The sequence below is a fragment of the Protopterus annectens genome, chromosome 1.part1 (genome assembly GCF_019279795.1).
Source record: "Protopterus annectens isolate FY-2018-M chromosome 1.part1, PAN1.0, whole genome shotgun sequence".
Classification (NCBI taxonomy): domain Eukaryota; kingdom Metazoa; phylum Chordata; order Ceratodontiformes; family Protopteridae; genus Protopterus; species Protopterus annectens.
This window is the reverse complement of record NC_056726.1, coordinates 1,586,586,772-1,586,606,467: the sequence shown is the minus strand read 5'-3', so window position 1 is coordinate 1,586,606,467 and position 19,696 is coordinate 1,586,586,772.

Genomic DNA, 19,696 nt, shown 5'->3' with positions numbered 1-19,696 from the left:
TTATACAACCAGCTTATTGTACATTTTTTTTATTTTTTATATTTTCCCCTAACAGATTTGTTTGTTTTTCAATTGAATTGCCCAGGTTATAGGTCACATTAAAGGTGGGGAAGTTTTGAAATTATTTATTGTGGTCTCATTTTTTATATCACACAAACCTGACATTTTAATAGGGGTGTGTGCACTTTTTATATCCACTCTCTCTCTCTCTATATATATATATATACATATATATATATATATATATATATATATATATATATATATATAAAATTAAATTGGACTATATTAATAATGATTGCATTATCATTTTCACTCACCAATGGGAAGTTTGGTGATAGTATCTTAATTTGCTTTGTTTGATTTTTTTTCCATTTCTCCTCATGAAAGCAGTACCTGGTAATAGAGACAGCAGTACCCTGCATTACTGTGTGATTGTATCCACTCAGTACAGCAAAACCTGGCGAGTCAAAGAGAGTGAGGAAGACGTTTATTGTTTTTGGCTGTTGCTTAAAAGCATATGCAGGGTGCTGGCAGATTTTGCGGTGTCATCTCCCTGACCTAAGTGGTGAGAGTGTGGCTGTTGGCTCTGACATTATTACAGTGGAATAGAAGTTACAACACACACACACACACACACACACACACACACACACACACACACACACACACACACACACACACACACACACACACACACACACACACACACACACACACACACACACACACACACACACACACACACACACACACACACACACACACACACACAAGCATATAAAAGGGTACAGTATACTTTGTCAAATACCTGCCTTGTTGACAGAATATACTGTTTTCACTTTAAATCAAAAAGTACATCGGTCAATGGTAGATGATGAATGACAGCCAGTCAAGTCTTTTTGTTGTGTGTAAGATGTGTGCTCATGAGTCAAATAGCGAAGAGAATAAGAACCTTAAGGGTTTGGTGTTGGGTCGGGATTAAAAAAAATTGAGTGTGCAGAAAACAGTTGCTAACTTGTAATGCTAATTTTGAGGATCTACACAACTATTATTACAACGCTACCGCAGCACCACCATCGCGTTGCAGTCGTATCCATCTAACCTTTCCAATTGCAACAAGCGGAACGGGTAAAGGACAAGGAGAAGAATGCTGTTTCTAGGTCGAGTTCGAGGGGAAGAACGAAGCATAGGGATACCAATTTGGTAGTGGATGCGAAACGAAAGAACGAGAGTCCGCCAAAACAGCTCAAAATAGGCAGGAGGGAACCATCACAAATGAGCTTGCAGCTCAGAGGTGCTCTCCAAACTAATTCCAAATAAACTGGCAGCATCTTGCAAATCACCAAACAGCTGGAGACTGAGTATTGAGGGTTACTACTGATGTCAGCTACTGGAACTGCATTGCTGTTGATGTAGCAGGGGACAGAAGAATTGAAAAGGATATTTTAGCATATAACACTTAGTTTTTCAAAGGGGTGTTATATGAATGACAGCAGAAGAAATTAGTCAAGATAAGAAACTGTAGATTTTTTTCCCCACTGAAAACAATTCTTAATCTGAGACACCATGTTAACTGAAAAGCTTTGTGAGCAGTTTTAAAAGACATCAACTTATAACAAAATCTACATTCATATTTATTAGTATATCCTACTGCACTTCCTATCGATCCAACCTGACATTTTTCTCTAGAACATCTCCTCTATCTTACCCATTACTATTTCACTTACCCACCACCTATCATAATAAGTCTCCTCAACCTGTTGAACTCACCCTTACCTTTACACCTGTTTCTCTTCCTCTTGCCTGATTGTTTTCTGCAACTGGTCGTCTTGTTCTTCCCCGCTCCGTTCGCTACGCTCACTCCGCTCCCCTCCCTACCCCCAATTCCCACCCACCCCCAGGGGTCCTACCTTTATACTTACTTAGGCACACCCCCAATTAGCCAACAACCTATAACTTTTCTCATATACATCTACCAATTAACTCCTCACTCCTACAACCACACCCTTTCTCCAAACTGCCTCACCCTAGCCTTACAAACCGTGCAGCCCTATAATTACTAGCCTCATACTCTATAAAAACATGCCTTTAACCCTTAAATCACTCTTTCCTATTTTTCCTCCTTAACATCCTGCTTTACTACTACACCCTTACCTCCTATGAAAATCTCAGGCTTAACCAAACTCCTTCATCAGCCAAACGTACTACAACTACACTTCCTCTACCCAACCAATCACATATTAATATACTATCTACCTGTCCCTACCTCCCCCCTCTCTACCACAAAGCCCACCACTACAAATTCACAACCTCCAAACGGCTTATTCTAATACCACTCAAATACACAAAGGTCCTTCAACCACCACAAACTCTTTTACTTTTACATGGGGACATCCACCCCAACCCTGGCCCCAATACCCTCCACAATCAGAGCCCTTCAAACCAAACTGCCAACTATTCTAACCCACCCTTTTCCTCTGACTCCCTCTCTATTGCTCACCTTAATATTCGTAGCATTAACAACAAAGTCACTCAACTCCATGCCTTAATTGATTTCTACGCCTTTGATATCCTCTGTCTCACTGAAACCTGGCTTAAACCCAGTACCAAAGACAATGAATTCACTCCCCCAGGCTATAGTACCCTAAGACAAGACCGTCCAAATAAAAAAGGTGGAGGAGTGGCCCTCCTGTACAAATCCCAACTTCAGGTAGCCTTAATTGACTCCTTCCCCCCCATACCAGGAAATGCTGAAATACTTTGCACCAAACTCCAAGTTAACAAATCCAAGGCTATAAACATAATATGTTCCTACATCCCCCCAGGCAAGAACATCAATACCCTAGAAAATATCCTAAGCTGGATTTCCTGCACCTTTCCCCAGGAAACCATAATCTTAGGTGATTTTAATATTGACTGGAGCTCCTGCATATCCCCCAAACCCACCATACACCTTAATCTCTTTAACTTTCACCAAACCATCAACTCCCCTACTAGAATACATAAATCCACCCACAAACAAACCATTCTAGACTGGATACTGACCAACAACAATCCCCTCTCCTATAAAACAGGAATACTCCCTGACAATATCAGCGACCACCTCCTTACCTTTATCACCAAACAAAAATGCAACAATCCCAAGCAAACTATTTATCGTACCAAATATAACAAAACAGAATTCAATCTAACATCCTTTCAAAATGAACTCAAAGAATATAACTGGTCAACTCTAAAATACCTCCCAATAGATGAAGCAGTAACCCATTTTAACAATACCTTCCTACAAATTCTAAACCAGCATGCCCCATCCCGATTAGTCAGAGTCAGCTCCAAAGCAGCTCCATGGCTCTCTGTTACAACTAAACAAACTATGAGAGCTAGAAATAAATCATGGTCTAAATGGAGGTCCACAAAAAGCCCTATTGACCATCAAAATTTCAAACATCTAAGAAACAAAACAAAGAAACTTATCATTCTGGATAAAAAAATCTACAACTTTCAATATCAACAAAACCAAAACCAAAACCCAAAACATTCTGGTCAGGAATAAATAAACTACTCCACCCAGGCAACACCAAAACACCTACCCCAGCTAGCTTAGCACAAACCCAACCTAACATCATAGCCAACACTTTTAACAACTTCTTCTCTCAAACAGTCAACTCACTTGCAAGCACCATGACTCCCCCCCCTTCCCTCCAAATTACCACCACTCTAAACAGTACCCACACGCTAAAGCTTGAGACCGTCTCAACAACCTATATACGGAAACTACTTTCTAAACTAAAACCCTGCACCCCTTCTGCTGACAAACTTCCAGCTGAATATCTTCAGCTAGCTGCAACCAAAATAGCCTACCCAGTTTCCATCTTAATAAACAGAACCATAACAGAATCCAAAATCCCATCCTGCTGGAAAATCTCCCATATTATTCCACTCCATAAAGGAGGGAACTCTAACGAACTATCCAATTTTAGACCTATTGCCCTTCTATCTCCTCTATCCAAAATAATGGAACGCTGCATTCACCATCAACTTCTACATTATCTCTTAAATAACAACTTGCTTGTAGACTCTCAACATGGTTTTAGACCGTACCACAGTACTACTACTGCCCTTCTCTCCTTCTCTGACACTATAAATAAAAACCGAAATAACAACCTGTTCTCATCTGCACTATTCTTGGACCTCTCAAAAGCATTCGATATGGTCAACCATCAACTTTTCCTCGATACCTTAAAATCCCTATCTCTGGATTCACAAGCATTACAGTGGTTCAACTCATACTTGACTAATAGAAAACAAGCAGTCCTTTGGGACAGCCATTTATCCACTCAACTCCCAATTACTATTGGAGTCCCACAAGGATCCATCCTAGGTCCCCTACTTTTCTCTATTTTCATTAATAATCTGCCCAATTCCCTCCCAACATCCACATGTATACAATATGCAGATGATTCCACTCTCATCTGCTCTGCTTCTTCCCCAGCTGAACTCCACTCTGCTACCCAAGTAGTCTTCACTGCAGCAGAAAAATGGTTTAAACATATCTGTCTCCTCCTAAATCCCCAAAAAACCAAACTACTACTCTTTACCCCAACCTGTAAATCCACCCCAATCTCTTTTTCAATAACATCCTGTAATGGCACTGTCATCAAACCTGACAGCTGCACTAAACTGCTAGGCATCACCATAGACAACCAGCTAAATTTTGACTATCACATTGATTTAACTATCAAGACAGTCAATAAAAAGATTGGTGCCCTATACAGGCTAAAGCCCTATCTCACTGCTACTTCCCGAGTAGCCCTCGCCCAAACTCACCTTATCTCTACCTTAATTTACGCCTCTCCCTCCTTTATCAACTTATCTAAAGCTAATCTTCAGAAACTGAATACTGCCTACCACAGTATAGCCAGATTTGCCACTGGCTCTCCATTCCAAACTCACCACTGTCTTAACTTAAAGAAACTAAACTGGCTTGAACTCCCAAACCTAATACTCCTACAACAACTGATCATCACTTTTAAAATTCTTCATTACCCCTCCAATATACCCATACTAAATAAACTCATCACACCTTATAAAAATCTCACGACACTAAGATCAGCCAACAAGCTACTAGTTACTACTTTGAAATCTCATAACAAATCAGGTGATTCCCTATTTGCAAACACTATCGGTTCTTACTGGAATAAACTTCCCACAGAACTGACCTCCCTAACCTCATGTCACCTTTTCAAAAAACAGATAAAAACTCACCTACTAATTCACTGGCTATGTCCCTGCTCCAATCCTGACTGAGCTCAGCACTCTTTATTACTCTCTCCAGTCTGCTACTTGTGTATCTCTTTCCACTCCCGTTCTAACTTAGACTGACTTCATCAGCCCCCTTTACTGGACCTTCACTCTTTTATCTCTCAATTTTTTGCTTACCTCCCCTTCTAGCCATCTTCTTTCCATCTCTTTCTACCTTTAGCTGATCTCCTATAATCCTGCTACCTTGGCATTTCATCACTATCCTGTTTCCACCCTCTCCTCTTTCCAACTGGACACTCCCACCCTTTACCAAACTCATAATACTTTTTCCAATCAAATTATATTCTATCCCCACTTTCTGTCTACCTTTTTTCCCCTTTTCCTCATCTTTAACTACTTAATTACCTGTTAAACTGCCAAACCTGCTCTTTTAACACTTGATACCAACAGATTTCTTGCTTCTGCAAATTTCCTAATCTGATATCATGACTACTGACTAACGATTATATTTTTTAACTTGACTATTGATGTCTCTTAACTTAACTTTGTATTTTAGGTGCTGGAGCTTATCTCCTTAGCCGCTTAACTGAACTCTGTTTGTTACCTACTCAGATGAGTCCAGGTAAACTGTATATTGTCTCAGTACATTTTGTTAGTATTAATTTAGAAATGTTTTTGTAAATGTATTGTCTTATTCTGATAGTGGAGCTTTTCTCCTTGGGCCTCTGCTGAAAATGGACATGTATCCAGCCAGATTAGCCCGTTTAACAAATGTAAAATAAATAAAATAAATAAATAAAATTATGGCCAGTGCATATTTTTTGTAAGTAGGTTTTAAACTGAATCAAAGGATTATTTACAGAATAATTCTTCCCCTGGGATTCTGATCATTTGTTACTTACATAGTGTGCTGCATCACGTTTATCCTGCGCTTTAGTCTGTCCAGTCCAAGCTCAGTTTTCTTATTAAAAATAGCCTGCATCCTCATTTTAACATCAGAGAGTGTCCAGATAGGCTCCTTCCTTTTAGAGGAGCCTTGCTGTTGTAAAAATGTATATAATATTACTCTTGAAGAGACTGTATATCTGACTGCCTTTGTCTACAATGGCCAGAAGTCCAGGTGAGCAACTTGTCATGCAGAAAGCATTAATAAGCATCTCATAACACACGTAGAGAATAATCCTTTAACTTGTGTGCTGCACTAAATTCCTGAGTGACCCTGACTAAGAAGTTCAGAAAATCAGGACATCGTGTAGAATGAGTAAAGCTCCCGCACTTTTGGGTGTAAAGGTTCCCAGACTGGCAAAATATATGTAAGGGCAACATAATCTGAATAAGCACAGTGTACATTCAGAGGTCAAAAGAACAAGATAAAAGGTTGTAATCCACACAGACCATATCAGTCCTAGGAGCAGTGTTGGATGTTCTTGATTGATATATATGTTGCACATGGAAAGGTCATAAATAAATAGCAAGGTCTATGCATGGCAGTTAACCATTTGCCTGCAAAAAAAGGGGGGCTTTGGGCTTTTGTATCATTGGGTTCCAATATTCAGTTAATGTCCCCAGCAAGAAAAAGAGACCCCTTACTATTATCTTGAATTGATTGTGTCTTTCGGCTTTTCCCGGTTAGGGGTTGCCACAGCGGAACTCTGGTCCGCTAATGATTGGCAGTAGAATTTCACATACTGGCTTGCCAGGCCTAACGCACAACCTTTAATGAAGGAACGCCCATTCATGCATGTCGCCACACAGAAGAGAGAAGACTATATATCTAAAAATGCGAGCAAACTCTCTTAGCCCAGCAGTTGGATGGAGGTACCAATATATTAAGGTGATTATTCTATTATTTAAGTCTATTATTTTGTTACTTAATTCTTATGTAACCCCCACCCCCATTTTAGGGGAAAAATTGTTCCAAAAACTAGAGTTGGAGAAGTTTATTTTAAACAGAATGGTACCACTTTATTCTTAGCTGAGGAATATGTAGAGGAGGCCAGGGACACTGAAGCAGTTTTTTATGGTCAGTATTGGAAAGCTGGGTCTCCTGCAGTAATAAAAATTCCAGGAGCTCATGTAACATTTCATAATTTTGAAGTAATTCTACCTCATACTGCTATCTGGTGGAGGCTTTAAACATTACATGCCATTGATAGTTAAACAATAACCAATGCATGGATGTGAGTTTATTGGGGATTTACCCACACTCTTGAGAAGAGTTAAAAAATAAATTCCTTACTTTTCTTAAATAATGTCTTTGTATAACAGTGCTCTAGTGTTCCTCCATGTTGTTTCTTCATTCGTGTTTGTTGATGTACTGCACATGTGTATGGGACTTATGTTTCCATACTTACAGGGTATATCAGTGCTGTTGAAAACAAGTAATGGTGAAAGGAAAATCTCAATTTCTTTCTTTATTTTTTAAACTATAAAATCCTTACAGTTTTGAAGTATGAGAGGCAAAGGCCGCAGAATAGGGACCGATTATACATGTTGCTCTTATAAACTTAGAAAGCTGCTAGAATAACAAGATCTTTATTATCATGCATTGCCTGAAGGATAAGAAATCTGAAACTGAAATGTGTGTCATTTTTTAGTGACTTCAATCCTCAATGACTTGTCAGAAAACCAAAAATCTTATGAGGGACAGACCAAAAATATGAGCCAAAAATCTAGATGCCTTTGTGGCGTATTAATAGATGAAAGACTGGCCACTCAGTGGTACTTCAGCGACTGGACTTTGTTCTGTTGGTATATCCCCTATTTACCATGGGCACGCTGGTTGGGCTGATGAATCACTGTGCACATTCTTAAATAGTAATGAGACACCATTGTATAATTAACAATATTTTTACTTGTACCAATTCTTTTTTATATACTATAAATACTATATCTCATAAGATCTCATATGAACCAGGCTGATGTAAAACACATACATTTAACACCCATATTCTTTTGTTTTGTTTCTACAATATTTTTAACATCAGTCTAAGTTACATTTTTCTGTGTGACCACATTAACTGTGATGGACATGAAATGTGCCTCTAGTGCCTCCAAGTGCACTATTTTAGTCCAATGCAGGTCACTCATTTGTGAAGAAACTCATAGGTTTGTTGGCAAAACATCTGCCCCAACATAAAAAGCTCCACATAGGGCCATGGCCAGATAAATCACATTTTGCTTTTAACAGATGATTAAACTCTTAATATCAATGGACCTTCTACTATTTATTGCGGTAAGTGATTAGTTTTACAAACTGAAGTACATACACTACACTGAACATGTGAATTACAACCCACCTAAGCTTCAGACTTTTTTAGGTGTACCCTGGTTATTTTGAAATGAAACTGGCTTTTCCCAGTTAGGGGTCCCCACAGCAGGACTCCAGTCCGCTAATGATTGGCAGTAGATTTTCATGAACGCCAAGGTGCCAGCTTGACATTCAACCTTCCACTAAGGCACACCCATTTACACATGTCTTTCGAACGCCCGCCCGACCGCAGGGAGGACATGCAGACTCCACACAGAAGGCACTACCCGCACTCCAGCCGAGAATCAAACGGGAGAACCTTCTTGCTGTGAGGCAACAACGCTACCGCTGCACCACTGTGGATGTTTGAAATGTTGTTAAATATTTACCTTTCTTAATCATAAATCTATACCTTGTGAGAATCAGAGAAGAAAAGCAATCTATCAGATGTTAAAATATGCCAATGTGTATCAATAATTCTATTAATCCTGGCAGTATTTGTTGCATAAGTCATAATATATTAGGGGTTACTTAAGATCCATCTTGTTAGATTTTTATTTATGCTTTGCTGGCTAGGTTAGCAGCCTCTTTTCAGGTGCGACTTGAGGTGATACTTATACTGATAGGTAGAAGTTTGTCCAGGGCATTGGTGAACTTCCTTTCTTCTTGAAATGTGCTGTGGAATCTTTCACATCCACCTGATCAACCACCAATTCAGGTAGAGGGGGTCTTGGTTTGACATCTTGTCCAAAGGACAACACTTTTAGAAGCACAGCATCCCCCTTATGCTACATTGCAGTCTGCAATTCTTCTAGCTGGTGTGGGGATAGAACCCACAGCCTACTGCATCAAAGGTAAGTGTGCTAAATACTGTGCAACTGAGATTGCTACAACTGATTTTACATATAAACCAATACATCAAACCTGATTTTTGTTTAGAAACCAATAGGTCGTTCCTGTGAATGTTCTCAGCCCTTATTCTAACATTAGAAACAATTTCTGACTAATGGCAGTAGATAAACTGTTTTAGTAAGAGCCTCACATTCATTCATAACCTCTTTACCACTACTACAAATTCTACATATGTGTAGAAATTGAGCTATGGGAGTATTGGTTTCCATAAAATATGTGTGACAGCTTTTTGCCGATAGAAAGGCATTCCTTGAAAAAGTTTTTTTTTTTTTTGAACGAGTATATTTTTTCTGCATTATCAATGAATTTTGTCATGCTAATATCAAAAATATTCATGGTAAGAATAAAGCTGGTAGTGTAGGTTAATCCTAAATCATTGTTGCTTACATATTTAACAAAACTAGAAAGTTAATTAAGATCACCTTTCCAAAGTAGTCAGCAATCATCCAAAAGTCTCCACCACATCACAATCCTTGATACAAAAAAATATATTCATCATTGAATATAATATTACTGCTCAAAGAATTCATAAACATGCAGTGTAGTGGAGCAAACTTAACCCTCACAGCTGTCTCCCACAACAGTAAAGAAACAGCTGTTAGCAAAAGAGAATACATTTCTTTTTAAGACATGCTTAGGTACCTGGGAAGGAAACCCCTAAATCTAGCTTCATGTAGAACAGAGGTATACAACTTAATGCATCAAATGTGAAAAAGTAGGTCCTTTATTCCATCAACAAATCATCCATTAAACCCCAAAATGTAATGGAGTCCCTAATTCTAGAAGTTGCATGCATCAACAATGTTTTTAACTAAAATTCTGCAAATTCTGATAAAGGTTAAGCCAAACAGTAATATGTCAAGACAATAGGTCTGCCTGAAATTGGTTTTCTTGTGAATTTTAGACAGCAAATAAAATCTTTGAATAGATGGATAAGATGCTATTAATTTGTATTTTCAATTAACACTAAGCACATTTTTAACTGACCAAATTAAAAAGTGATCACTGACCTTTTTAAACTCTAGGATCTAACTGTAACCTTAAATAAATGTGGAATCATATAATTGCCTATTTGCCTTAGCATTATAATCTTTTCTGTACCAAGAAACCACCACAACACCTTTATCAGTCTGAATCACACCTACAGATGAATCTCTTTTTAATTGTTTTAAACCCTGTTTCTGTGCTCTAGTTAAATTAAAGCCAAAATGTCTAAAGGTTATTACCTTATGATTTTGCAATAACTTCTTGAAAAATACACACTATAGGATGCAAGGGCAGGTTGAAATGTAATTGTTTGAACTTATAAATATCAATATTAACACCACTTGATGAAGTTTTATTGAGGTACCAAATTTGTCCCAACAACAATTTTTAACTTTACAACTGCATGATAATGTGTTAGTTCATCTTTGAGCTCATGTAGGATGCAGTCTGGGACACCATCTGGTCCCATTGATGCTGTGTTTTTGGCTTTGGAGAGGGCTATTTTAACCTGAGTAAGTGTCTGTGATTTCAGGGGCTCTACATTCTTCTTGTATGGTTATGGGCCCTTTTAGGGGTGAGAGGGGGGTGAAGTTTGCACTGAACCTGTCTGCCAGGATGTTGGCGATATCAGTCGGTTCGGTGCATTTTGTGCCATTCTGCACTAACTCCAAGCAGAGCTGAGCATTGCCACTTAGATTCTTGACATAGCTAAAGAATGCCTTGTGGTTATCTTTGGAGTCCTTGGCAATTTTTCTTTCAAAGCTAGACTTGGATGATTTTATGAGTGATCGTAGTTTCTTGCTGATACTGATCAGGGATGTCTTCCCTTCTTGGGATTTTACTCTTTTCTATACTAGTTTCCTACTACTGTTGTATAGCTTGTTTATGGCAGGGGTCCACCAGACTGGTTTCCTTTTCTTGGAGGAGTGAGTCTTGGTTTTGCTTGGGATAGCATGATCCATGCATTCTTGTAGGTGACCGTAGAATGCATTAGTAAAGGATTTTGCAGCGTGGACAGCATTATACTTTAGCATGGGGGCTTTGAAAAATTCCACCTCAGTCTTAAATAATGTGAAGTTTGCTTCTGAAAAGTTTTTCACGTGGTTTCCTTGACCGGGGGTGGGGGCAGAATGTGGATATCCAGAATGATTTGTTTATGGTCAGATCTAACCAGTGAGTGGTTGACCTCTGGTGTGGAACACTGGTCGCCCATGTCGGTGATGACCAGGTCCAATATGCTTTCACCTCTGGTGGGAATTTTGACCAGTTGATCCAGGGCATTTGAGTTTATAAATTCTAGGAAATGTTAGGCAAGGGAGTTAGTACTTGAGTAGTTCTCCCAGTTAGTGTTTGGGTAATTGAAATCACCCAATATCAGGGTGTTTGGTAGGACCTTTATGTTTCCCAGTGTTTCCAGAAACGTGGAATGGGGGTCCTGGGACATGGTGGGTGATCTGTAGCAAGCTACAGTTTGAATTGCAGTTTTGCCCGTTGTTAGCTGCACATGGATGATCTCTGAAGCATCGTGCTGTGCCACTTACCTGGAGGTGTGGGTATCCTTGATGAATATGGATACGCCCCTACCTTTTGTATTTCGGTCCAGGTTCTGTAGCCAAAATGTATGGTATGAGTTGTAGCCTGGTAGTGCTGAGGAGCTCTCTGGAGCCTTAAACCAGGTTTCTGTTACTGCACATATATCAATTTTCTCCATACTGAGGAGTGCCTCGAGTGCATGCATTTTGAGGTTTAGCCTTCTGGCATTGAGTACCATTACCTTCAGTTTTTTGTTACTTGTGCTATTTACAGTGGTGGGTTTGTCTTTTGAGCCTTGCCTAAAAAAGGCCCTATGGGGGTGTCAAGAGCCTTGGCCAGTATTAGAAAGCCTAAGATTGACAGGTGCAAGCCGTCTCTAGTGAAGCAGCGTGGCCTTTCGAGTATGTCATCCCAGGCGAGCAGACACTGGATCCCCTTTGAATGACACCAGAAACTTAGCCAATTTTTGAAATTGAGAATTTTTTCTTTATACAGTGGTATCATTCTTGGTGAGAGCAGGATGCTTCTCAGGGTCAGGGTCATACCGGCCTAGGCTACGTGATCAGAGAGATCTTCTATGTCTCTTTTCATGTAGTCCAGGGAGGTATGGCTTAGGTCATTCACACCAACATGGACAATGACAGAGTCGTATTTGTACTTGTTCTCGAGTGACCTGAGTGCTTGTGTTATGTCGCGGATCCTGGCACCCGACAGGCAGCTAACAGTAATCTTCTCCTTGTTCAGCTTAGTGAGTAGGACATCAGTGTGCCTGACTATAGTCACCTATTGCTAGTGTGTTGGGTATGTTATTTTTCCTTAAGGGCTGATTGGCACATTGGTTTTGTGAAGTATGTGTTTCATGGTTTGTGTTGGGGGGTGGAGGCTGCTTGGATGTCTGCTTTGGAGGTCTCTGTTGCTTTTGCAGATTTTTATTTAGACCATCCGAGTATGTTTTCTTGTATTTATGTGTATTTTTTGTCTGTGCTGGTTTAATGGGTCTATGTGAGACTGGTGGTGTGATGCAAGTATTTTCCTTCTCCTCTTGACTGTCTGATCCAGTCTTGGGTTGAGAGAGCTTAGCCTCCAGCTTGGCTGTATAATTGCATCGCTCGCATGTATTAGTGTTTGGTGGTAGGAGGAAAGGGTTGTCTGTGTACATGAGGCAGTTGTAACATTGCCTCAAAATGCACAGATTCACCAGTTGGACTGGAGAGCACACCTGAAACTGCTCTTTGGACATGCCTGGATAGGTACAGTGAACTGTTTTACTGATTGGCTCTTAAGGCTGAATAGAGAGCCTTGTCCTTCTGTACAGTATAGGGAGGTCTAGTGCTATGGTTTATAAGTGCTTGCTATGAGTTTTGAGCAAATGCTGGGCTGAGAAATGAATGGTTTGAGTGCTTAAGTTGAAAGTTTGTCTCGTTCCAAGGGAAAAATTGAAGAGGAGACTTTGTGGAGCGGGAATAGTTATACACTAGCTAACCGACTCTGCCTGGCTTGCAAAACTGGGCAAATGCATTTTTTATAGCAGGGAAATGAAAGAGATAGAAATTAACCCAAAATGACCAATAAACTACTAATTTCTGGGCTGATGCCACTCCTCCAGGGACAGATAGGCTGCTCAAAGCTCCCCTCTCTCACAGGTGAACAGAGAAACTTCCTTCTATTCAAGTAAGTTATTATGGGCAAACACAGAGACTTGTATCACCGCCCTGAATTCAGCAGTAACCTGTAAACTGGACTATACTAGCTTAGAGAGGCAGGAAACAAGTATTTTTTTCAGAAAATAAAGCAGATACATTAAGAAAAACACTTTAAATGCACAGAAAAGGATACTTATTGTTATATATCTCAGATCAGAGTTGTAGTCAATGCCCCTAGTAATAAAGTAGGAAGAAACACAAATACAGTAAAAGCAGATGAATAAAGTGCATTTTTATATATATAAAACAATAGAAAACAAATAAACTGATTTAAACAAATTACCCAATTAACCAGAAAAAAGCTCAAAACCGAGCCCTGTTCCAGCAGTCTTCAATCAGACAAGTTCTAACTGCACACTCCTGCTACTAGGGTGCAGGGGAACCTTCTCCAAAAAAGATGGCCTGGATCAGTGCTCAAGTTATACAAACAAAGCTAGATTCAGCAGGCCTGAATCTGGTCTATACTACAGCAACAAGGCGCACCAATTTCAGAAAGAAACAGTTCAAATAAGCAGGCACAATAAGCCTGTGGCCAGAAATTCCCAGCTCAGAAGGGCAGAATCCAGCTTCTCCTCTCACAGGAGTGCAGACCACAAACCTTCTTAATGTAGAATAACTGGTTATTATTAGACTTTTGCAGAATGTCCAGATTTTTGCCTTTTATCTTCAGTATGTGCATCAAAAAAATGTGGAGTTTTCTGGCAAAACACTGAGGGCTGAAGTTACTAAATAATGAAATAAACTTGAGTTTCAGACATCATATCCTGCAGAAAATGCATGATAACTCAAATCCTGCTATTCTAACAACTTTCTAATTTTTTAAAAACAATACTTAAAATATGTCCCTATTTTGGGCATTTGTTCCCCTACACCCACCCCTCCCCCATTATTTTAGGCTTTGTTCAGATTTCTTGCTCTAAGAGAGTGAGAGGTATGAAACCAGTATTTAACAATGGTGCAGTATTTATGTCCACATCCTTATCAGTTAAATTGCCAAGTAAACAATCATGCATGCAGTTCACATTTTCTGATGTTCCTTCATTTCTTTATATAGTCTGGATTTCCCCTGATGTACATTCCATAACTTCCTGTCATTTGTATAACCCCCTAGTTAGTATTTAAAGGGATCATTGAAACTTGCCCGTAGTTTTGGAGGAAGATTCATTAGATTCACTGTCAGTATCTGAGGAAATGAATAAATCAGAAACTTTATCTGAGCCTCTTAAGATGGACTTAATCATGTATCTCTTTGCTATTGGTCTGGATTTAACTCCCACCACTAGAGCAGCCCCCCACTTCTTGAGAGAAATATTTTTTTTTCTTCCATGTGAATGTCACATTCAGCTTAATAATTAGTCATATGTCTCGTATATTTTTTTCATTTTACATGTCACTAATTTATTGTGTAAAGATATTTGTTAAGTAAAATCATTTTATTCAGTGGATGATAAGTAAATTATTTAACTCTTTCAAGATTTTAATTTTCATTCGTGCACACACACACACACACACACACACACACACACACACACACACACACACACACACACACACGCACACACACAAACACACACACACACACACAAGTGTAAGATGTTAAGAAGAACTGGACTATTCATAACTCCATAGGCCAAGTAGAGGGTACCTAAGATGAAAATGTCTTGGTAATGTGAATAGCTACACAGGTGTAACATGACTCGAACAGGCAGCTATAACTGTTTATTAATTACTGAAAGTAGTACATAAAATAATAAAATAATCAATCAACGGTTAAGCGCTTTCATCTGGCTGAGCAGACTTCATCAGAATGATTAAACACAGATTTAAAACTCAAATATAGAAACTTTTTGGCGCCAAAAAATGTATGCCATTTAAAGTTTAAAAAAAACAGTGCTTAACTCTTTACACGTTCCTTCATAGCAAGAACATTTTTCTGCATGAATGGGACAGCGTTTATATTATTATTATTATTGTTAAATATAACTGGCTAATAGCCATTTATTATCATTATTAACTGGTTATTAGACAGTTTGTAGAGTCTAAGAAGAGTATATCTGAAATATTTTTTGGAAGAAATTATTTAGGCCTTTACATTTGGACAATGTCTTTCAATATGACAAGGGTATCCTTTTTTCCACTTAAGGATGTAACGAGGAAAGAGTAGAGTAGGAAGCTGACTTAACATGTATTCTGGAGGATTTGACCTTAAGATTTACATTGACAAGGTCGAATGACTTCCTGGCAATAGCTAATACCTGGTGGTTAGCTGAGAATTGACTGTCCATGAATTATCTTAGACCCCTAATAATGGTGTCAATTATAAGGGTAGTGTCTTTTACACAATAGGGGCAGGGATGTTCTTCTTTTCCAAGGGATACTATACTTCATTTTAAATCACAGAGCTGGAGATCCCGTTTGCAACACAACATATTACTACCGGTTACAACCTCTTATATAACGTATGTACCTTTCAAAGAGTTAGTGACAGTGAAGAGTTTGCAGGCATCAGCAAACATTGTCAACCACAGATTCCTGATTTCAGATAGGACAATCAGAGAAGCATATGCCAGATAGGAGGGCGTTCGGTTGAGAGGTCTGTGGGTCAATATTATTTGCAAACTATTTAAGGAAAGTGCACTATTAACCTTCACTGTGTGTGTTTTGTCACTCAGCCAATTTGCTGTCCAACAAGTTACATGAGTGAATACTCATGTGTGTGAGCTTTTTTAAAATATCAATCTGTGATGTATATAAATAAATAAGCTATATATCTATATCCATCTATCTATCTACCTATACATATACATGCATATATTGATGTACTTCACTCTGTCCAACAGTTGAAAGGAAGAAAATTGAGTATATATAGCTAAAGTAAGTGCGGGTTCGCATTTTTGAATGTCGGAAGTTTTGATATATAATGAAGGTTTAGCATCAGAGCTGTGTGTGGTTGTGTGTGTGTGTTTGTGTGACCATGCGTTCGTGTGACCGTGTGTTTGCCTGTGTCTGTGGATGTGCACACATGCAAGTGTTTGTGGATTAATGTTAGATTTAGGGATAGGGAGATGAGCAGATTTAGTGTTGTGTGTGTGTGATGCTGTGTGAGATGTATATCTGATTGTCTTACGTAGCAGTTGTGTTACAGAAATAGTTTTTCTATAAGTGAAGAATGAAGTAATAACGGAGAGCTGTTAAACACAATACTTAATCCTAGTGAGCAGATAAGATGAAAGAATGCCAGATTTGTTGATGAAGAAGGAAGAAGCAGACGTAAACCACTCTGGTAGTTTTTCGTGTAAAATAATCTGAGTACAACGAAGACGGTTTGTCAAATACTGTTCAAGGGTGAATAGTAGCTCCATTTAATTTTTCAGTGTCATGTCTTGAAGACTGGCAACCCCACACTGTACTGTTGCTACACTTCTGACTTCCTGATAAGACTTTACAGCAGAATTCAGCATAAAAAATGAACTCAGAAACAAAATCTTCCTAAAGTTAAATGCAATGAGACTTTAATGAATTGCATTTTTTAGCTAGGCACCAAGTATTGAGGATGCTTGATACTTTTTTTCTGGTTCACACTAATAACCGGCAGCAGCTCTATATCACAAGCTGGTCCAGTTCATGTAATCTAACTTATTTGTTCACAGCTGCATTACTTAAAATGGATACACAAAACCATAAAAGTAACTCTGTTCTGACATTAGAAATACAGTTTCCTAGTTCTTAAAATCTAAATCTTGGTAAACTTGTAATTTAATAGTATTTAAAACTTTGACTCAAACTTAATTTTGAAGTTATCCTTTACAAGTCTTGCTAATCAAACATGACAGATACCATAAGTCAAAATAAAACAAGTTATAGCATCGGAAGAGGAAGAATTGAAAGGCTTAGGAATGAACTTCCTGCTGAATTACTTGAAACAGTGGCTGAAAAAGCATCAGCATGGCAAACAACATAAAAGTATTTTTAGTTTTGCTTTCCAACAAGCAAAATGGCAGAGCAGCATTTCCCCTCCACTGTTCACAAAATATGAATGGGGCGGAGGGACAAGGAATAGTAAAAAGTTAGATGCACCAGATTTTGTTCTTGTGAACCTAAACATGACTACAACTGTGACTCAGTCATAGTGGTGAACAGAACATAGTAATCAGTAGTATAACATACTAAACGAGTCAAGAGAGCACAGTGATCCTATGGAGCAAAAATGGATAAGGCAAATACAAAGTATACCTACTACTGTAGCCAGTCAGACTGTGACTAAAGTTAAATCATGCAAAGTGCTGCACCGAGCAGAGAACGTGACAATGTAGCAAGACACAGCACAGTAATTAAATTGCAATATTCTGCTGCTCGCTGTATATGAAAATCAATAAACAATCTGATTCAAATCCAATTTTACACTGTAGACAGTGTGACAGTGAACTACTCAAGACTGACAAAAAGTAGAGCTAATGAAATATTCTAATCATCTGGAATGAAAAGGTTGCACTTGAAACTGCTGATGAGCAGAAACACAAGGTACACTCCTAGTCCTGTATTTTTAAAGCTAAAATGAAATGCAGTACTGAAAAACAAAACGTCAAAAAACATACTGCTCACGTTTTACAACAACGCATGATTATCATTACATTTAATTAAAAGACCAAGGTTCACAGGTTCAAAGGTGTTTACTAGGCTAACGACCACAACGGCCTTTATAAGCTTAGCCATGCACCCCAAATCTCTGACAAGTTCTTGTACCCTCAGTAAGTGTATGTAGGGGCTTGGGATGTGAAACATTTACAAGCAGAGGTCTAGAGGATGAACAATCCAAAAATGTGCAGACAATAAATCACAGAATATATTATACATGCCAGATTCAGAAAATGTTGTTGTTTCATGGTAAATAAGTTTGCATGACTAGTGGCCATGCGCAGGATGTGTGCGAGTCAGAAAAGCTAGCTGTACAAAGTGTCGATGGATAGTAGCAAGGTTTGGAATAGTGATTTCTAATTGCCATATAAAGACAGCATGGCTTTAGATGGCAAAAGTAATAGTCCTTCTTTAGTGCAAAGTTGGTATATGGAGGAGAAAAAATATTTCTTCATGTCCTCTATCAAGAATATAACCAAAGGCACCTGCAGGAGGGCTGTAAAGGGCCTCAGTATATGACTGAAAATTGGAATACTTTAACCCAGATTGTCATCCTTGCAAGTGGCATCGCTTGTGTGGGGGAATAGTGTCATCATGATTTCAGCTGCATAATGTGCTGCAATCCTGATTTCACTTGTTAATTAGATGAGGAATTTAAAGAGTAGGTACCATCTACGTATTGTAAGTAGAACTTATATTAACATATGACATCACACATATTACACAAGGTCTTTTATCTCTGCAGTCCCTGAAGACATTAGAATAGGCAGCTGCAGAGGAAAAGGATGAAGCATCAAAGACAGAACTATGGTGAATATGTATGCTTCAGACTGTCCTACGTTTAATATTAGCAGTAGTACATCTTCATTTTAAAAACAAATAACTTTTGTACACTAGCACTAGTTCTGTCAATACTGTCAAAGCACAAAGGTAACAGTATATGACTATTCACTATTATTTGTGTGTTTATGCATTCATCCTCTTGTATATGAGGACATGTGGGTCAGTCTGTTAAGATTGTACTCAATCATTGTGAGGATGCCTGGGAGTAAAGCCCCCACCCCCGCTATCAAAATATTTTAGGTTTGTTTTTCAGCTCAGTATAATAACTGCAGTATTATATGGGCATATATGTATGATCATTATTACTGGTAGGGTGAAAGTCTTTCATTATAAAACAGAAGTTATTTCCTTTGCATATAACCTGCTTGTGAAATATATGTTGACTTTGTAATATGTACATTTGTCTCACACCATTATTGTATCATTGACTAGAACCACTTGTTGATCTAATTAGCTTATCACATTAACCAGCTATCTGTCAGAATGTGGATGATAATGCCTGTTAGTTCAGGCCCCCCCCACCCTCACCCAGGTGTGTAGGCCAACACTCCTGTTAAATTGAGAAGTG